Genomic DNA, 22,414 nt, shown 5'->3' on the forward strand with positions numbered 1-22,414 from the left:
GAAAGAGCGGTCATGACATCGCAGACAAATGCCAAATAGTAACCGTTATGTACACAGAAACATGTCAAACATTTTTAGTTGTTTTTAACTTCTTGAATCTACTTGAGACGCACATGTCCCAAGAAGGCACCTGGAAATGCAAATGCGCTACGCTAAATGCTAAATGTACTCGTTAAAACTCAAACCTTGATCAAAATTCACAAGCAGGGTATTAAATTAAAGCTACACTCGTTGTGAACCTAGCCAGCAAGTCAGATTTTTAAAATGCTTTTCGGCGAAAGCATCAGAAGCTATTATCTGATAGCATGCACCCCCCAAAATGCCAGCTCGACACGTAAACAACAGATTTTGCGATAGACGGCGCTACCCAAAACGCAGAAATAAAATATAAAACATTCATTACCTTAGACGAGCTTCTTTCTTGGCACTCCTATATGCCCCATAAACATCACTATTGGGTCTTTTTTTCGTTTAAATCGGTCCATATATACCCAAAATAGCTTTGTATTGAAGTAGTGTCATTCAGAAAAATTCATCGTTTTTAAACGCTGCGTAATTTTTTAAAATTAAAAAAGTCGACGATAAACTTTCACAAAACACTTCGAAATCCTTTTGTAATCCAACTTTAGGTATTAGTAAACGTTTATAATCTATCAAAACGATTACAGGGCGATGTCTCTTCAATAGGTCCTCACTTCAAAAACAATGCAATCTGATCTCTCCTTGAACTGCATCCGGGTGAAGACTGGAAAACTTGGGGTCAGACAGATGGATTTTCCAACAATTAATTCGATTGAAAATTAGTACAATGGCGCCATCGTGCGGAATTTGTATGAAGTGCAGGCAAATTTCCATTAAATTCTGTTCTCCTTTAACAACTGGTGGAAGTGACTTATGGAAATTATTTTTTGCTTTCAGAGAGCAGTTTTTCTTGCGTTTTTCAATGAAACACACGCTCTGTTATAGTCACAGCCGTGATTTAACCAGTTTTATAAACTTCAGAGTGTTTTCTATCCACACATACTAATCATATGCATATACTATATTCCTGGCATGAGTAGCAGGACGCTGAAAAGTTGCGCGATTTTTAACAGAATTTTCAAAAAAGGTGGGGGTAGATTTAACAGGTTTTAAAATATAAAATATATATATATAAAATATATCAACCGGAACTGTCTTTTTCAGTAGGAGAGGGAAAGGCAATGGCTGCCCAAACTCTGTTACGCATACAAAACGCTGCTGGTACCCGGCCATACAATGATGTTATGATGATGTATCTGACTGAGGAGCAGGCCGTTTAGTTTGGGCAACTTATTCATGCAAGCTACTCAATACTGCCCCCCAGCCATAAGAAGTTAAGGATGGAGGCTGCTGTTCCCACACCACTGTTGCCCATGCCAGGGCCTTGCCCGAGAGTAGAGAGATGATGTAGGCGATCATGGCCCGAACGGTGTGGAACGAGGACTGTAGCACGAACACCAAAGAACACTGAGGGAGGAACCCTTTGCATCCTCCCGGGTAGCCGTCATACCGCTCGGGGGCTGGGATCTTAGGCTCCCGGTGCAGATTCCCTGAAAGAACTACGGCGACGCCTGTAGCGCTGGGTGATGAGACTATGGCATTGGCTCTTCCTGGGTTGAGGTTGGACTGTGGTTGGAGGAAGTAGGCAAAAGCCCAGAGGGTCTCTGATATTTGGGAGAGTTGTTTTTGCTGCCGCCCCAGAAGTGCTCCTTGGTGGGTTACAACATTCTCGATCTGGATGATCTCTGCTGGGTCCATGTTTAAGCAGAAGCTTGCTGTGATGTTGGACCCAGGTGCAGAAAAGAGTCCAGACAAGGAATCTGTGGTTAAGGATAAACATAATACTTTACTATAGCCGCAGGATCACAGTACACTTGAAAAAAACAACACTACTCAAACTCACTCAGGAAACGACCGCACATGGTAAACAATTCAAGCTTCTGCAAAGCACAACAGAAAACAATTTAACTTCTCTAGGGTAGGGGGCAGCATTTGGAAATTTGGATGAAAGTGTGCCCAAATTAAAATGCCTGTTACTCAAGCCTAGAAGATAGGATATGCATATAATTGGTAGATTTGGATGGAAAACACTCTAAAGGTTCCAAAACTGTTAACATAGTGTCTGTAAGTATAACAGAACTGTTTTGGCAGGCGTAAACCTTAGAAAAATACATCCAGGAAATATAATTTTTTTGTTGTTGTAGTTTTCTATTCAATTCCATTACAGTATCCATGGACTTAGGACTCAAATTGCAGTTCCTATGCGTTCCACTAGATGTCAACAGTTTTTAGAAATTGTTTCAGGCTTGTATTCTGAAAAATTAGGGAGTAAGAGCAGTCTGAATGACTGAACCCTGCCGTGTCACAGAGCTTTTTCATGCGTGCGACCGATAGTGCCTTTCTTGTTAACCTTTTTTGTTGATGACGTTTTTGTCCAGTTGAAATATTATCGATTATTTAGGCTAAAAACAACCTGAGGGTTGAATATAAACATCCTTTGACATGTTTCTATGAACTTTACGGATACAATTTAGATTTTTTGTCTGCCTATTGTGAACGCGTTTGTCTGTGGATTACTGAAGAAAACGCGCAAAGGTTTTTGGATTTGAAGAGAGACTTTATCGAACAAAATGAACATTAATTGAGTAAATGAATGTCTTCTGAGTGCAACCATATGATGATCATCAAAGGTAAGTGATTAATTTTATCTCTATTTCTAACTTGTGTAACTCTTCTACTTGGCTGGTTAATGTTTGTAATGATTTGTCTGCTGGGCGATGTTTTCAAATAATCATAAGGTATGCTTTCGCCGTAAAGCCTTTTTGAAATCTCACCCCGTGGTTGGATTCACAAGAAGTTCATCTTTAAACCTATGTAAAATACTTGTATGTTTTCTGAATTTTTATAATCAGTATTTCTGTATTTGAATTAGGCGCTCTGCAATTTCACTGGATGTTGGCAAGGTGGGACGCTAGCGTTCCACATAGCCTAGTGAGGTTAACAGGGAAATCAAGAGTAATAGAACACACCTGAGTGTCATAATTGTCTTTAGGATGGTCTCTGCCGCCCTCTGGTGACAGGTGGAACAATGACAGAAAGCGCATACAGTGGGCATCAGCACAATGTTTTTGGACCGAGAGGCACGTTTTCAATATAATGTGTGGTGAACATGTTTGCTGCCCTCAAATGATTGCCAGCTAGCTAATATTTAGAAAAACTACTTTAGAGTTATGCTAACCCATTTGTAATCTCTTTAGCTTCGCTTGCTAGTTACAGAGGCTAGCAGTACCACCAGTACTTCTCAGCGATGGAGTGGATGGTGCGAGAAATACCTGGATGTCCAGCAACGACAGCTGTGTGCGCCCAGGTCAGCAGCCAGGGTGCGCCAGGGAGGACAGTTCAGCGGTGTGGGCTCCCTCTCCGGAGCCTGGCAGATCTCAACATCTACGTCAAATTCCACAGGAGCTATCACTCGGGAGGATGGGATTATAGGCTCACTCAGGACAGGGCCCTCTCCCGAATAGTAGCGCGACAAGGCATCGGCCTTGGTGTTTTTTGAGCTTGGGCGATGCGTTTGCGTGAAGTTAAAACTTGTGAAGAAATGGACCCACCTTGCTTGCCGTGGATTCAGCCTCCTCGCTGTCCGCATGTACCTCAGGTTCCTGTGGTCGATGAGGTTGACAAATGGTTCCTTGGTGCCCTCCAGCCAGTGTCTCCAATCCTCTAATGCCAACGTCACCACCAAGAGCTCCCGATCGCCAACGTCGTAGTTCCTCTCTGTAGGGGACGGTTTCTTATAATAAAACGCACATGGGTACAACTTCAGTGGGTTCCCCTGTCATTGAGACAAAACTGCCACCACGCCTACCTTGGAAGTGTCCACCTCCACCACAAAGGATATCGTTGGATCTGGATGTTTCAGCGCTAGGGCGGAGGTGCAATGCCCCTTGAGAAGACGTAAGGCTTCGTCGGCTGCTGGACCCCACACCAACCTAAGGGGCTCTCCCTTACGGAGAGAGGTGAGAGGAGCGGCTACAGAGCTGAAGTTCCAGTTGAAACGACGGTAGATGTTGTCAAACCCCAAAAACTGTTGTAACCCTTTAATGATGGTTGGGACTGGCCATGAACTGACTGCATCTACTTTCTTGTCATCCATCGTCACTCCTTGCGGGCTGATTTGGTAACCCGAGAAGTAGACCGCCCTCTGATGGCATTGACACTTATCAGCCTTGACTACCAGGTGATGGGCAAGGAGGCGTTCAAATCAAATCAAAGTTTATTTGTCACGTGCGCCGAATACAACAGGTGTAGACCTTGCAGTTAAATGCTTACTTACAGGCTCAAACCAGTAGTGCAAAAACGGTATTAGGTGAACAATAGGTCAGTAAATAAGACAGTGAAAAACAGTAGCGAGGCTATGTACAGTAGTGAGTCTATAAAAGTAGCAAGGCTACATACAGACACCGGTTAGTCAGCCTGATTAAGGTAGTATGTACATGTAGATATGGTTAAAGTGACTATGCATATATGATGAACAGAGAGTAGCAGTAGCTTAAAGAGGAGTTGGCGGATGGTGAGTTGCGGGACACAATGCAGATAGCCCGGTTAGCCAATGTGCGGGAGCACTGGTTGGTCGGGCCAATTGAGGTAGTATGTACATGAATGTATAGTTAAAGTGACTGTGCATATATGATAAACAGAGAGTAGCAACAGTGTAAAAGAGGGGTTGGGGGGCACACAATGCAAATTGTCTTGGTAGCCATTTGATTACATGTTCAGGAGACTTAATGGCTGTTAAAAACTGTTGAGAAGCCTTTTTGTCTGAGACTTGGCACTCCGGTACCACTTGCCATGCGGTAGTAGAGAGAACAGTTTATGACTGGCGTGGCTGGGGTCTTTGACAATTTTTAGGGCCTTGTTCTGACACCGCCTGGCGCAGAGGTCCTGGATGGCAGGCAGCTTAGCCCCAGTGATGTACTGGGCCGTACGCACTATCATCTGTAGTGCCTTGCGGTCGGAGGCCGAGCAATTGCCGTACCAGGCAGTGAAGCAACCATGCTCTCGATGTTGCAGCTGTAGAACATTTTTGGGATCTCAGGACCCATAACAAATATTTTTTGTCTCCTGAGGGGGAATAGGCTTTGTTGTGCCCTCTTCACAACTGTCTTGGTGTGTTTGAACCATTCTAGTTTGTTGGTGATATGGACACCAAGGAACTTGAAGCTCTCAACCTGGTCCACTACAGCCCCGTCGATGAGAATGGGGGCGTACTCGGTCCTCCTTTTCATGAAGTCCACAATCATCTCCTTAGTCTTGGTTACATTGAAGGGATAGGTTGTTAATCTGGCACCACCCGGCAAGGTCTCTGAACTCCAACCTATAGGGTGTCTCGTCGTTGTCAGTGATCAGGCCTTCCACTGTTGTGTTGTCTGCAAACTTAATGATGGTGTTGGAGTCGTGCCTGTCCATGCAGTCGTGGGTGAACAGGGACTACAGAAGGGGACCGAGAACGCACCCCTGTGGGGCTCCAGTGTTAAGGATCAGCGTGGCAGATGTGTTGCTACCTACACTCACCACCTGGGGGCGGGCCGTCAGGAAGTCCAGGATCCAGTTGCAGAGGCTAGTATTTAGTCCCAGGATCCCATAGCTTATTGATGAGCTTTGAGGGTACTATGGTTTTGAACGTTGAGCTGTAGTCAATTAATAGCATTCTCACATAAGTGTTCATTTTGTCCAGGTGGGAAAGGGCATTGTGGAGTGCAATAGAGATTGCATCATCTGTAGATCTCTTTGGATGGTATGCAAAATGGAGTGGGTCTGGTTTCTGGGATAATGGTGTTGATGTGAACCATTACCAGCCTTTCAAAGCACTTTATGGCTAAAGTACTACCCGTAAGTACTACGGGTCTGCAGTCATTTAGGCATGTTGCCTTTGTGTTCTTGGGCACAAGGACTATCTATGGTGGTCTGCTTGAAACATGTTGGTATTACAGACTCAATCAGGGACAAGTTGAAAATGTCAGTGGAGACACCTGCCTGTTGGTCAGCACATGCCCAGAGCACATGTCCTGGTAATCCATCTGGCCCCTCAGCCTTGGGTATGTTGACCTGTTTAAAGGTCTTACTCACATCGGCTATGGAGAGCTTGATCACACAGTCGTCCGGAACAGCTGATGCTCTCATGCATGCCTCAGTGTTGCTTGCCTCGAAGCGAGCATAGAAGTGATTTAGCTCGTCTGGTAGGCTTGTGTCACTGGGCAGCTCGCGGCTGTGCTTCCCTTTGTAGTCTGTAATAGTTTGCAAGCCCTGCCACTTAAGATGAGCGTCGGAGCCGGTGTAGTATGATTCAATCTTAGCCCTGTATTGACGCTTTGCCTGTTTGATGGTTCGTCACAGAGCATAGCAGGATTTGTTTAAGCTTCTGGATTCGAGTCACGCACCTTGAAAGCGGCAGCTCTACCCTTTAGCTCAGTGCGAATGTTGACTGTAATCCATGGCTTCTGGTTAGGGTATGTACATAGAGTCACTGTGGGGACGACATCCTCGATGCATTTATTGATAAAGCCAATGACTGATGTGGTGTACTCCTCAATGCCATCGGAAGAATCCCATAAAATCTTTCTTTATAAAAAAGCAGGAATCAGGAGGATAGAGTTGTGGTCAGATTTACCAAATGGAGAGCGAGGGAGAGCTTTGTACGCGTCTCTGTGTGTGGAGTACAGGAGATCTAGACTTTTTTTTCACTCTAGTTGCACATTTAACCTCTTGGAACATTGGGGGCGGTATTTCATTTTTGGATAAAAAACGTTCCTGTTTTAAACGGGATATTTTGTCACGACAAGAAGCTCGACTATGCATATAATTGACAGCTTTGGATAGAAAACGCTCTGACGTTTCCAAAACTACAAAGATATTGTCTGTGAGTGCAACATAACTGATGTTACAGGCGAAACCCAGATAAAAATCCAATCAGGAAGTGCCCCATATTTTGAAAGCGCTGCATGCCAATGACTCCTTACAGTGCCTTGCGAAAGTATTCGGCCCCCTTGAACTTTGCGACCTTTTGCCACATTTCAGGCTTCAAACATAAAGATGTAAAACTGATTTTTTTTGTGAAGAATCAACAACAAGTGGGACACAATCATGAAGTGGAACGACATTTATTGGATATTTCAAACTTTTTTAACAAATCAAAAACTGAAAAATTGGGCGTGCAAAATTATTCTGCCCCCTTAAGTTAATACTTTGTAGCGCCACCTTTTGCTGCGATTACAGCTGTAAGTCGCTTGGGGTATGTCTCTATCAGTTTTGCACATCGAGAGACTGACATTTTTTCCCATTCCTTCTTGCAAAACAGCTCGAGCTCAGTGAGGTTGGATGGAGAGCATTTGTGAACAGCAGTTTTCAGTTCTTTCCACAGATTCTCGATTGGGTCTGGACTTTGACTTGGCCATTCTAACACCTGGATATGTTTATTTTTGAACCATTCCATTGTAGATTTTGCTTTATATTTTGGATCATTGTCTTGTTGGAAGACAAATCTCCGTCCCAGTCTCAGGTCTTTTGCAGACTACATCAGGGTTTCTTCCAGAATGGTCCTGTATTTGGCTCCATCCATCTTCCCATCAATTTTAACCATCTTCCCTGTCCCTGCTGAAGAAAAGCAGGCCCAAACCATGATGCTGCCACCACCATGTTTGACAGTGGGGATGGTGTGTTCAGCTGTGTTGCTTTTACTCAGGCCATTTTACTATTTTACTACTAGTTTACGTTTTCTACATATTCCCCAAGGTGTCTACAGCATTGTGATGTCTTTTTACGCATTTATGTTGAAGAATAGCCGTAAGGGACCACATTGAGCAAGTGGTCACATGATGGCTCCCGCAGAAAATCAAGCTAGCCATTATTCCAATCGCTTCTAATGAGGAACCAATTGTCCCGACAGATATATTATCGAATAGACATGTGAAAAACACCTTGAGGATTGATTCTAAACAACGTTTGCCATGTTTCTGTCGATATTATGGAGCTAATTTGGAAAAAGGTTCGGCGTTGTAGTGACCGCATTTTCCGGTCGATTTCTCAACCAAACGTGAAGAACAAACGGGAGCTTTTTCGCCTAAAAACATGTTATTTTTGGAAAAAAGGAACATTTGCTATCTAACTGGTTGTCTCCTGAGTGAAAACATCCGAAGTTCTTCAAAGGTAAATTATTTAATTTGATTGCTTTTCTTATTTTCGTGAAAATGTTGCCTGACGCTAGCAGGGCATAATGCTATGCTAGGCTATGATAAACTTACACAAATGCTTGTCTAGTGTTGGCTGTAAAGCGTATTTTGAAAATCTGAGATGACAGTGTGATTAACAAAAGGCTAAGCTGTGTCTCATATTTAATTTGTGATTTTCATGAATAGGAAGATTTTCTAGGGATATTTATGTCCGCTGCGTTATGCTAATTAGTTTGAGGCTATGATTACGGGTTTGAGAGTCGCAAGAAGTTTTAACATGTTGATAGAAATTTGGTAGAACTGATTTACGTTTCCCTGCATTAAAGTCTCCGGCCACTAGGAGCGCCATCTCTCGGTGAGTGGTTTCCTGTTTGCTTATACAGCTGACTGAGTGCGTTCTTAGTGCCAGCATCTGTCTGCGGTGGTAAATAAACAGCCATGTAAAGTATAGCTGAAATCTGGTCAGGCAAGTAGTGTGACCTGCAGTTTATCACAACATACTCTGCTTCAGGCGAGCAAAATCTAGAGACTTCCTCAGATTTCGTGCACCAGCTGTTGTTTACAAATATGAGTAATGTTGACGCTAACGGCAGATTTCCCACTCTCCTTCTGCGGGTCCTCATGAGGCATCCCGCTCTGTGTTCCCTGTACCTGCGCTTCTTCCTCTTGCAAATAACGGGGATGTTGGCCCTGTCGGGTGTTTGGAGAATCTCCTGTGCTTCTTGAAGAAATCTGATCTGATCTGAGGTGAGTGATCGCTGTCCTGATAAGCAGAAGATCTTTTTAAGATACGGTCGCAGAAACATTATGCACAAAATAAATTACAAATAATGCGAAAAAAAACACATAATAGCACAATAGGTTGGGCACCCGTAAAACTGCTGCCATTTCTTCTGAAGCCATTTTAAAGATTGCTCGAATGTGTGTGATGTGATCCACCAGATTAACCGAGCAGATAAAGATGCCATAAATGTATACGATAACCTGGCGTCCGAGCATGTCCCTAAACACCTCGTTGACGAATGCCTGGAACAATGACGGAGCATTGGCTAAGCCAAAGGGCATCACCAAGTATTCGTAGTGACCAGACATTGTGCAGAACGCAGTCTTCCACTCATCCCCTCCCAGATACGGATAAGATTGTAGGCACTCCGCAGGTCCAGTTTGGTGAAGAACCGGGCAATGCGGAGCGGCTCGATGGCAGATGACACCAATGGGAGGGGGTACCGATACTTCAAGGTAACTTCATTGAGTCCTCTGTAATCAATGCAAGGGTGTAATCCTCCATCCTTCTTGGCCACGAAGAAGAAACCAGCCGACACAGGAGAAGTGGACGTGCAGATGAACCACTGTTGGAGCACCCCCTGAATGTTATCCTCCATGGCCTGGGTTTCAGCCACGGACAGAGGATAGATGTATCTGCTCGGAGGTGTTGCATCAGCAAGCAGGTCGATGGCACAGTCCCAGGGGTGATGAGGAGGGAGACAGGTGGCCCGGGTCTTGGGGAATACTTCCCTCAGATCCTGGTATACCTCTGGGATGTTGGGCTAAAGGGCAACCAAAGGACTCTCAAATGACATGGAATCACAGGGAAGCAGGTCCTCCGGCATTCAGGTGACCAGTCTGTGATTCTCATCCTCGGCCATAAAATGGTGGGGTTATGGTGTTGAAGCCAAGGGAGGCCGAGGATGATCTTGTGAACTGGTGAAGAAGATGGGGATACTCTCCTGATTAATGGACTCCACAGTGAGGGTGAGGGTGAGCGGTTGAGTGATGTGTGTAATGGTTCCGGATCCTAATGGTCGACAATTGAGGCCTTGCAACGGAAAAGGAGAGGAGATCAGGTATGAAGTAATATTGATAGAGGCAAGGGTTTGATCCATAAAATTCCCTGTGGTACCGGAATCCCCTAAAGCCGTTGACACAGGACACGAGGGACTGTCAACCAACAAGATGGACACCAAAGAGCCTGAAGATGGAATTCTCACTCCTGGCCCTAGGGATGGCAGATCACGTGACTGTCCTTCTGTTCTAATAGATCCTGGATTCGGATGTGCCGGACACCGCTGGAGTCTGTGCCCTCCTTGACCACTGTACACACAGAGCCCCAGTTGTATGCATCTACGGTTCTCCGAGACACTGCAAACTGAGAAGGACATTTTCCATGGCCGTCCCGAGTTGTGCCAGCTGGTCATGGTGCTGACCCAGAAGGTAACCCTGTTCATCGACCATCTGAAAGATGTCCGATTTTCCTGCTGTTTCTATTGTTTGAGTTGGTATTCTGTAACGATGATGCCGAAAAGCAGGTGCAGGTAAAACGTTTAATGAAAACAACAAACATGAAACAAGACAGCGTAACAGAAGCAAGGTAACATGAACACAGGTGCAATACCAACTGAGGAATGAGCAAAAGGAAGGGACCTATAAAGGTGAGGGAATAAGGTCCAGGTGTGAATCATAATGATGAGTGCCAGGTGTGCGCAACAATGATTCTCTGGACCGGTGGTTGGTATTCCGGTGAAGTTGCACTCCGGAGGGGAGGAGCAGGAGTAGACGTGATAGTTTTAATGTCACATGCACAAGTAGAGTGAAATGCCTTTCTAGCAAATTCTTAACCAAACAATGCAGTCATCAATATCAATGTAATATTAAAAATACCATAATGTTGAACAAAAACACACAAAAAATACGAAGAACATGAGAAATTAAGAAGCTATATACAGGGTCAGTTTCAATACCATATTTACAATGTGCAGGGATCCTGGAGTGATCGAGGTAGATACAGTGCCCTCTGAAATTATTGGAACATTGAAGCATTTTTTCTTCTTTTGACCTTAAACTTCAAAATTAAACAAAGACTATGAGGTTAACCTCTTGAAACTAGGGGGAACTATTTTTATTTTTGGAAAAATAACCTCCCAAAGTAAACCGCCTATTTCTCAGGACCAGATGCTAGAATATGAATATAATTGACAGCTTAGGATAGAAAATTCTGTCAAAACTGTCAAAAATATTGTCTGTGAGTATAACAGAACGGATATTGCAGGCGAAACCCTGAGGAAAATCCAATCAGCCTCTTATTTTGAAACCGTTGTGTTCCTATGTACCCCTATTGGCCATTGAAAGGGATATCAACCAGATTCATTTTTCTACGTATTCCCTAAGGTGTCTACAGCATTTTGACGTAGTTTCACACCTTTATGTTGAAGAATGAGTGTAAACGAACACATTGCGTAAGTGGCCAGCTGAGGGCTCTCAGAGTGATTCTTGCGTAAAAGACAGAGGTGGGCATTTTTCCTCTCGCTCCTACTGAAAAGCCAATTGTCCCAGTTGATATATTATCAAATAGATATTTGAAAAACACCTCGAGGATTGATTATAAAAAACCTTAGCCATGTTTATGTCGATATTAGGGATCTAATTTGGAATTTTTTTCGACGTCGTCGTGACTGCAATTTCCGGTGGATTTCTCAACAAACGTGAACAAGAAAAGGAGGTATTTCGGCTATAAAAATTATCCTTATGGAACAAAATGAACATTTGCTGTCTAACTGGGAGTCTCGTGAGTGAAAACATCCGAAGCTCATCAAAGGTAAACGATTTAATTTGATTGCTTTTCTGATTTTCGTGACCAAGCTTCCTGCTGCTAGCTGGACATAATGCTAGGCTATCGATAAACTTACACAAATGCTTGTCTCGCTTTGGCTGTAAAGCATAATTTCAAAATCTGAGATGACAGGGTGATTAAAAAAGGCTATTATGTGTTTCACTATTTTTCACTTGTGATTTCATGAACATGAATATTTTCTAGTAAGATTTTTTGTCTGTTTCGTTATGCTAATTAGTGTAGTTGATGACAATTCTCCCAGATCCGGGAGGGGTGCAATGCAACCGCTGTGTCAGATTTTTAAAAAACTTTACGGAAAAAGCATAATCTGAGAACGGCCCTCAGAGCCCAAATCAGACAGAGAAATATCCGCCATGTTGGGTCGTCAAATTTATTCATAAATAGAATTATAAACATTCCCTTACCTTTGATGATCTTCATCAGAATGCACTCCCAGGAATCGAAGTTCCACAATAAATGCTTGTTTTGTTCGATAATGTCCATCCTTTATGTCCATTTATGTCCAATAGTCTATTTTGTTAGGGCGTTTGGTAAACAAATCCAAAAGTGCGATCTGGTCCAGTCGAACGAAACGTTCAAAAAGTTATATTACAGATCGAAGAAACTTGTCAAACTAAGTATAGAATCAATCTTTAGGAGGTTTTTATCATACAAGTTTCATTAATAATGTTCCAACCGGAGAATTCCAATGTCTGTAGAAAAGCCAACGCTCTCGTGACCACGCGTCATGAGGCTGTGACACTCTGCCAGACCACTGACTCAAAGAGCTCTCATCCGGTCCCAATTCACAGTAGAAGCCTCATTCAAGTTTCTAAAGACGATTGACATCTAGTGGAAGGCTTAGAAAGTGCATTTTGACCCATATCCCACTGTGTATTCGATAGGGCTGAGTTCAAAAACTACAAACCTCAAATTTCCCACTTCCTGTTTGGAATTTATTTTTCAGGTTTTTGCCTGCCATATGAGTTCTGTTATACTCACAGACATCATTCAAACAGTTTTAGAAACTTCAGAGTGTTTTCTATCCAATACTAATAACAATATGCATATCTTAACATCTGGGACTGAGTAGGAGGCAGTTCACTCTGGGCACGCTATTCATCCAAAAGTGAAAATTCTGCCCCCTTATCCCAAAGAAGATAAGATGAATAGCAGCAGTGTATATTAAGATTATATGTGAGTGTGTGTTTGCGTGTGTGTAATGTCAGTATAAACGTGTGTACATGTTATGTGTGTGTTGGAGTGTGTAGAGTCCTCTGTGTGTGCATAGAGACAGTGCAAAAATAAAAATAAACTCAGAATGTCCATTTAGCCATTTCGTTACGATTTTTCCGGGTATTCCTTGCATACCAATTGACATAGAGGTTCTGAATGGCAGGGAGATTGGCGCCAGTGATGTACTGGGCTGTTTGTACCATTTGTTGCCATACCAAGCAGTGATGCAGCCAGTCAAGATGCTCTCAATGGTGCAGCTGTATAATTTTTGGGGTATCTGAGGGCCCATGCCAAACCTTTCCAACCTCCAGAGAGGGAAGAGGCCCTTGTTCACGACTGTGTGGACTATTTTATATCCTTAGTGATTTGGACCCCGAGAAACTTGAAGATCTCGACCCGCTCCACTGCAGCCCCATCGATGTGGTTTGGGGCGTGTTCCCCTGTTTTTTGTTGTCCACGATCACCTTTTTTGGTCTTACTAATGTTGAGGTGAAGGTTGTTGTTCCGGAATTACACTGTCAGGTCACCGACCTCCTCTCTACCATCATTGTGTTATCAGCAAACTTGATGATGGTGTCATGTGTGGCCATGAGGTTGTGGGTGAACAGGGAGTAAACACCAATCTCAACGTCAACTGTGAAGAGGCGACTCTGGGAGTTATTCTGTCCAGTGTCTCTGTTCTGTTGCCCATCTTAATCTTTTCTTTTTATTTGCCAGTCTGAGATATGGATTTTTCTTTGAAACTCTGCCTAGAAGGCCAGCATCCCGGAGTCGCCTCTTCACTGTTGATGTTGAGACTGGTGTATTTAAGTGAAGCTGCCAGTTGAGGGCTTGTCAGGCGTCTGTTTCTCAAACTATACACTCTAATGTACTTCTGCTCTTGCTCAGTTGTGCCCCGGGGTCTCCCACTCCTCTTTCTATTCTGGTTAGGGCCAGTTTGCGCTGTTCTGTGAAGGGAGTAGAACACAGCGTTGTACGAGATATTCAGTTTATTGGCAATTTGTCGCATGGTATAGCCTTCCTTTCTCAGAACAAGAATAGACTGATGTGTTTCAGAAGAAAGTAATTTGTTTCTGAACATTTTGAGCCTGTAATCGAACCCACAAATGTTTTATTGCTTCTTTAATCAGAACTACAGTTTTCAGCTGTGTTGACATAATTGCAAAAGGGTTATCTAATGATCAATTAGCCTTTTAAAATGATCAACATTGGATCAGTGAACACAACATGCTTTTGGAACACAGAAGTGATGGTTGCTTATAATGGGAATCTGTACGTGATATTGTAAGTGATATTCCATGAAATATCTGTCATTTCCACAACAATGTGTACACTGTATGTCTGATCAATTCTATGTTATTTTAATGGACAAAATGTTTTGCTTTTCTTTGAAAAACAATGACATTTCTAAGTGACCCGAACTTTTGAACATACTGCACATAGTATAAATACATATACAGTGCCTTACAAAAGTATCCATCCCCCTTGCCGTTTTTCCTATTTTGTTGCATTACAACCTGTAATTTGATTTTCATGTGGATTTTATGTAAAGGACATGCACAAAATAGTCCAAATTGGCGAAGTGAAAAAATTACTTGTTCGAAAATAAAAATAAAACAAATAATGGAAAAGTGGTGCTTGCATATGTATTCACCGCACCCCCTTTGCTTTGAAACCCCTAAATAAGGTTTGGTGCAACCCATTATCTTCAAGTTACATAATTAGTTAAATAAAGTCTACCTGTGTGCAATCTAAGTATCACATGATCTGTCACAAGATCTCAGTACATATATATATCTGTTCTGAAAGGCCCCCAGAGTCTGCAACACCACTAAGCAAGGCGCAACACCAAGCAAGGGTCACCATGAAGACCAAAGAGCTCTCCAAACAGGTCAGGGACAAAGTTGTGGAGAAGTACAGATCATGGTTGGGTTATTAAAAAAAATCCATTATAAAAATGGAAAGAATATGGCACCACAACAAACCTGCCATGAGAGTGCCACCCACCAAAACTCACGGACCAGGCAAAGAGGACATTAATCAGAGGCAACAAAGAGACCAAAGATAACCCTGAAGGAGCTGCAAAGCTCTGCAGTGGAGATTGGAGAATCTGTCCATAGGACCACTTTACGCCGTACACTCCACAGAGCTGGGCTTTACCGAAGTGTGGCCAGAAAAAAAACATTGCTTAAAGAAAAAAAATAAACAAACACGTTTGGTGTTTGCCAAAAGGCATGTGGGAGACTCCCCAAACATATGGAAGAAGGTACTCTGGTCAGATGAGACTAAAATGTAGCTCTTTGGCCATCAAGGAAAACACTATGTCTGGCGCAAACCCAACACCTCCCACCACCCCGAGAACGCCATCCCCAAAGTGAAAAACTTCAGAAGGTAATTGGTTGCACCAGATCTTATTTAGGGGCTTCATAGGAAAGGGGGTGAATACATATGCACGTACCAGTTTAATTTTTTAGAGTTTTTTGAAACAAGTAATTTTTTCTATTAATTTCTCCAATTTGGACTATTTTGTGTATGTCCATTACATGAAATCCAAATAAAAATGCATTTAAAGTACAGGTTGTAATGCAAAAAAAAGGAAAAACGGCAAGTGGAATGAGTACTTTTGCAAGGCACAGTATGTTATGGTTTGTGAAGGCTGGCTGAATTCTGTCAGAGTATTCAGTATGTTCTTTTATCTCTTCAGATTCTCCCTTCTCCCTGTTTTTGTTTGCTTTTAAATGTTGATACTGCAGACATTTATCTGAAGAAACTGTGTAACCAAGTATGTATAGTGGCCAAGAAATGCATTGCCATTAATTGGAAGGTTGATTATCCTCCCACAATGTCAAGTTATGTATCATTAGATTTTATTTATTACAAGATTAAGGGTATACTGAACAACTTTCATAAGGTCTGAATGCGTTATATGGGGTACACTACGACTGTCATGTCTAATCAAGGTGGGTGGAATCAGGCGCAGAGAGCAGATAGCGATATAGAGTTTATTCTCCGGTGAACAAAACACGGTCAACCCAAACACACACAGGGTGAAATTATCCAACACAGGATAACAGACTAACCGGAGAATAAGAAACACAAAAACACCGATAGACAAAATGAATGACAACATAAACAATCCCGCACAAAACAAGGGTGGGACAACCTACATTATATACAGACACTAATTAACTAAACAACACACAGGTGCAACCAATCAGACAAAACCAACAGATACACGAAAAGGGATCGGTAGTGGCTAGTAGGACGGTGACGACGAAGTCGTGACAGTACCCCCCCCCCCTGACGCGCGGCTCCCGCAGCGCGCCGCCACCGTCCTCGAGGACGACCCGGAGGACGAGGTGCTGGGCGATCCGGGTGGAGGCGGTGGAAATCTATCAGGAGAGAAGGGTCCAAAATGTCCCTCACCGGAACCCAGCATCTCTCCTCCGGGCCGTACCCCTCCCAGTCCACGAGGTACTGTAGGCCCCCCACCCGGCGTCTCGAATCCAGAATGCCTCGAACTGTATACGCCGGGGGCCCCTCGATGTCCAGAGGGGGCGGAGGGACCTCAGACACCTCACCTTCTTGCAGGGGACCAGCCACCACCGGTCTGAGGAGAGACACATGAAACGAGGGGTTAATACGGTAATACCTAGGAAGTTGTAACCTATAACACACCTCGTTTATTCACCTCAGGACTTTGAACGGCCCCACACACTGCGGCCCCAGCTTCCGACAGGGCAGGCGGAGAGACAGGTTTCGGGTCGAGAGCCAGACCCTGTCCCCCGGTGCAAACACGGGGGTCTCACTGCGGTGTTGGTCAGCGCTCCTCTTCTGCCGTTCTCCCGCTAACCGTAATGAGTCCTGAACGGCTTTCCAGGTGTCCTTGGAGCGCTGTACCCATTCCTCCACCGCAGGAGCCTCGGTCTGACTCTGATGCCATGGAGCCAGGACCGGCTGGTAACCTAACACACACTCAAAAGGAGACAAGTTAGTAGAGGAGTGGCGTAAGGAGTTCTGGGCTAGTTCGGCCCATGGAACATACCTAGCCCACTCACCAGGCCGGTCCCGGCAATAGGACCGCAGAAACCTGCCCACATCCTGGTTAACGCGCTCCACCAGCCCATTACTCTCGGGGTGAAAACCTGAGGTTAAGCTAACCGAGACCCCCAGTCTCTCCATAAACGCCCTCCACACTCTGGACGTGAATTGGGGACTCCGATCAGAGACGATGTCCTCAGGCACCCCATAGTGCCGGAAGACATGGGTAAACAAAGCCTCAGCAGTCTGCAGGGCCGTAGGAAGACCGGGCAACGGAATGAGACGACAGGACTTAGAAAACCGATCCACAACGACCAGGATCGTAGTACTTCCCTGGGACAGGGGAAGGTCGGTAAGAAAATCCACCGATAAATGTGTCCACGGCCGTTGTGGAACGGGGAGGGGTTGTAATTTCCCTCTAGGTAGGTGCCGAGGAGCCTTGCTCTGAGCACACACTGAGCAGGAGGAGACATAAAATCTCACGTCTTTAGCCAGTGTGGGCCACCAGTATCTCCCTCTCAGACTCTGCACTGTCCTCTTAATACCAGGATGACCCGAGGAGGGAAGAGTATGAGCCCACCTAATCAGCTTGTCCGGAACTACCCTCGACACGTACTTAGTCCCTACTGGACAGTTAGGAGGAGCCGGTTCTGACCGTGAGGCCCTCTCTATCTCAGCGTCCACCTCCCATACCACCGGTGCCACGAGACATGACGGTGGAATGATGGGAGTTGGCTCTACTGACCGTTCTTCGGTATCATAGAGGCGAGACAGTGCGTCAGCTTTGGTGTTTTGGGAGCCTGGCCGATATGTGAGGGTAAACTGGAACCTAGTAAAAAACATGGCCCATCTAGCCTGACGTGGATTTAGTCTCTTAGCTGCCCGGATGTACTCGAGATTACGATGGTCAGTCCAGATGAGAAAAGGGTATTTAGCCCCCTCAAGCCAATGTCTCCACACCTTCAGAGCCTTGACTACAGCTAACAACTCCCGGTCCCCACATCATAGTTTCGCTCCGCTGGGCTGAGCTTGCTCGAAAAAAAAGCACACGGAGGGAGTTTGGATGGCACGCCCGAGTGTTGGGACAGCACGGCTCCAACCCCAGCCTCGGACGCATCCACCTCCACTATGAACGCTAAAGAGGGGTCCGGATGCGCCAACACGGGCGCATTGGTGAACAGCAGCTTCTGACGACTGAAAGCTCTGCCCGCCTCTGCTGACCAGCGCAAGCGCACCGGTCCTCCCTTCAGCAGTGAGGTGATGGGAGCAGCCACCTGACCAAAACCCCGGATAAACCTCCGGTAGTAATGGGCAAACCCTAAAAACCACTGCACTTCTTTCACCGTGGTCGGAGTCGGCCAATTACGCACGGCTGTAACGCAATCATCCTCCATCACCACCCCGGAGGTGGAAATACGATACCCCAGGAAGGAAACGGACTGTTTGAAAAACTCACATTTCTCCGCCTTGCAATACAGGTCATGCTCCAGTAGTCGCCCAAGTACCTTACGCACCAGAGACACATGCTCCACGTGTGTGGTCGAATAGATCAAAATGTCATCAATGTACACTACCACTCCCTGCCCGAGCAGGTCTCGGAGAATCTCATCTACGAAGGATTGGAAAACGGCTGGAGCATTCTTCAACCCGTATGGCATGACGCAGTACTCATAATGACCAGAAGTAGTACTAAATGCGGTTTTCCACTCATCTCCTCCCCGGATACGTACCAGATTATACGCGCTCCTCAGGTCCAGTTTTGTGAAGAATCGCGCCCGTGAAATGATTCCATTGCCATAGCGATGAGAGGTAGTGGGTAACTAAACCCCACTGTGATGGAATTTAGACCTCTATAATCAATACACGGACGCAGACCTCCATCCTTCTTCTTCACAAAAAAGAAGCTTGAGGAGACGGGTGATATGGAGGGCTGAATGTACCCCTGTCCCAGTGATTCGGAAACATATGTTTCCATCGCAACTGTCTCCTCCTGGGACAATGGATACACATGACTCCTAGGAAGTGCAGCGTTTTCCAGAACGTTTATCGAGCAGTCCTCTCGACGATGAGGTGGTAATTGGGTCGCCTTCCCTTTACTGAAAGCGATAGCCAAATCGGCATATTCAGAGGGAATGCGCATGGTGGAAACTTGGTCTGGACTCTCCACCGTAGTCGCACCAACGGCAACTCCTATACACCTACCTGAACACTCCTCTGACCACCCCTTAAGAGCCCCCTGTCGCCAGAAAATCACCGGGTTGTGTTGAGCTAACCAGGGAACCCCCAACACCACTGGAAACGCAGGTGAATCTATAAGGAACAGGCTAATCTGCTCCTTATGATCATCCTGCGTTACCATGTCCAGTGGCACCGTAGCCTCCCTAATCACTCCTGACGCTAATGGTCGGCTATCTAAGGAGTGCACGGGGAAAGGTCGATCTAACTACACCAGGGGAATCCCTAGCCTTAACGCAAGCCCACGATCCATAAAATTCCCAGCTGAATCGACAAGCGCCTTATGCTGTAGAGAGGGGGAAAACCCAGGGAAAGAAATCAATACAAACACATGACCGACAGGAAGCTCTGAATGAGTTTGGTGCTTACTCACCTGGGGTGATCGAGCAGTGTTCCGCCTGTCCTCCCGACTCCTAGACGAGTTCCTCCAGCACCGGTCGGACGTGTGCCCTCATCGACCACAACTGGTACAGGAGGACACTCCTCCTCCGGTCCCCCTTGAAGCCGTACCTCCTAATTCCATAGGGATAGGAACAGGGGGGCTGGGGATAGGAAACGACAGGACCTGATCCGAACGCCCGCGAGCAGCCAGCAGGTTGTCGCGACGGATAGCCAGATCGTCAACCCAAACACACACAGGGTGAAATTATCCAACACAGGATTACAGACTAACCGGAGAATAAGAAACACAAAAACACCGATAGACGAAATGAATGACAACATAAACAATCCCGCACAAAACAAGGGTGGGACAACCTACATTATATACAGACACTAATTAACTAAACAACACACAGGTGCAACCAATCAGACAAAACCAACAGATACACGAAAAGGGATCGGTAGTGGCTAGTAGGACGGTGACGATGACCGCCGAGCACCGCCCGAACGGGCAGGAGAGCCAACCTCGGCGGAAGTCGTGACAACGACTAAAGGAGTCATATTGAAAACATGCCCACGGGGAGGGCAGATACTTATTTAGGTAACCCCTAGTTGCTGGGCTGCTCAGTTCTGGCCCTGGGGGTCTGCCATCCTGTGGGTTGTCACTCTGGCCTTGGTCTAACACACCCAAAACCAATAACGTTTCACTAAGATCCTGAAGCTGAGCGGGTTGGGTTTGGGCCCTGCAGGGTGGTGGACCCCTAGGGACAGGACGGGGCAACCCAGCTACAAGAAGAGCTCTACAGTAATATTATTCCCAGATTAATTATATGGAGGTTTGGATGTTTTTTTGCGTTAATATACATTTGTATGTGCTTTTTTTCAATTTCATTTTTTTTAAATTGGGGGCAGTGGTGATTTTAGCATGTACATTTTTTGGGATGCATGGCAGCAAAGCCACTACACAACGCAACACTAAACAATACATGAATTGCACTATAACAGTGACAAACAGTGCCCACAAACTGTTAGGGCCTACATAAAGCTCTCCCAGCAGCAGTCCCAACATCTTACCCCTGCTACACCTGGCTATCAGCCGAGCCTTGTCGGGCAGCAAAACAGTTCAGTCAGCCTCATTTACTGCCGTAAAAAAAACATAACTGATATTTCTGACTTGCTTAAACAAATGTGGTTTCTAATGACAATTGAGATGTACAAACTATGGCATAAGGGGATAACAAGCCGATAAGAGGCAATCCATAATTTTGATTTGGACATTAATGAGTGAGCTAGGACGGATGTAATCAATATAACTATTTGTTTGGCACTTTTGAAATGTACAGCAACATGGGCCGTTTTTACAGTGTTCCCCCTGTTCACCAAGTCAAAACCGTAGGATAAATAAAGTGGGAAAATAAGCAGACAATGAAATCTCTAACAAAATGTGATGATTACATTTCTCTAAAACAGGTTATAGGCTACATGTGCACCACCAAGTCAGAACAGTAGGTGAAATTAAGAGGGGTAAATAGACCAACTTATTAGGGTGAGGCACATGGGCTACTAATAGCTTACTACACAACATACAGTTAGTATTACTTTCTTAGTTACAGTATACATATCTCCCTGTCATATTACATACTTTATGCAGCAGCATACAATACATTTTGACTGTGCTCACTTGAACAGGAAGGTGGCACGCCGGTCCATTGTGGGCAAATTTTGTCATAAGTCTGGCATTTTCTGGATTTATGGTGCTTTCAAGACATCTAGGAACTCGGAAAAAACAAAGTTGAATCATGATGATATCATTGATCTTCAGGTCGTAGCTCTAGAAAGAGGCCTCATTTACAATTCTGAGTTGGATGACCATTCATAACGTTTTTCCCAGTCGGAGCTTGTTTTTTCCGGAATTCCGAGTTGTCTTCAACTCACTGAAGTCAAGTTTTAGCAGTTGTGGGTTAACAGTTGTTTTGATGCCAATCCGAATCATGCTTCATTGACAGCATGGCAAATATTTAATGTTTATAATTTTAAACTTGGAAAAGAGCCCCTTAATCCCAGATTTGGGACCACACTGTCACTGTCACTGATTCCATCCAAACCACTCAAACCACTTGTTGAATTTGCGATTTCCAACTTGTTGTGTAATGTTTATGTCCAATGGCCAATGAGCACCGATACATTTTATCTATAATTTCTATTAATCATTTCTCTTCATGTAACAAGGAATAAAAAGGATTTGCCAGTAGATTGTTGACTTGGTTCATGATGATGACAGCTAGCTAAGATATTGAAAGTATGATTTTGAGTCCAATCAAAGCTACTGTAGATGTAACGTGATTTGATTTCATTTTGTCTGTGGCCAATAACATTGAGCCTTCTTGGATGGGCACTCCTAATGTAATTCTATGGCAGCACCCAAGAGGCTAGGATTTCCGATGTCTCTCCTTATACTTGGTGGTGATGTAGTGTCCCCATGAGTGACAGAACACTGAGCCAATCACGGCGTAATGCTCCATATTTTCAGCTGGCTTGTTCACCAAAACAGGTGGGGCAGAGCTGAATGACAGGTCGCCAATGGTTAGGAGAGTTGAGTTTTTGATTCGACTGGTGGGGTGGGCGTGCAGACAGCTCAGAATGGCTGGTCGGTCTGGCTGAAATT

General features: G+C 44.8%; 1 protein-coding gene and 1 long non-coding RNA gene across 2 annotated transcripts in view; one reads left to right on the forward strand and one right to left on the reverse strand.

Moving 5' to 3' along the window:
- The window catches only part of lingo1a (leucine rich repeat and Ig domain containing 1a), a 392,386-nt gene extending 391,258 nt beyond the window's left edge, over positions 1-1,128 (reverse strand). The window contains exon 1 of the mRNA XM_090201711.1: positions 404-1,128. The gene's annotated coding sequence lies outside the window, so the exon portion shown is untranslated. The remainder of the gene's footprint in view (positions 1-403) is intronic.
- The window catches only part of LOC149985141 (uncharacterized), a 714,490-nt gene that overhangs the window by 651,545 nt on the left and 40,531 nt on the right, over positions 1-22,414 (forward strand). The window lies entirely within an intron of this gene.

Source organism: Oncorhynchus mykiss, chromosome 2 (assembly GCF_057628025.1).
Source record: "Oncorhynchus mykiss isolate SJ-2025 chromosome 2, ASM5762802v1, whole genome shotgun sequence".
Taxonomy (NCBI): Eukaryota; Metazoa; Chordata; class Actinopteri; order Salmoniformes; family Salmonidae; genus Oncorhynchus; species Oncorhynchus mykiss.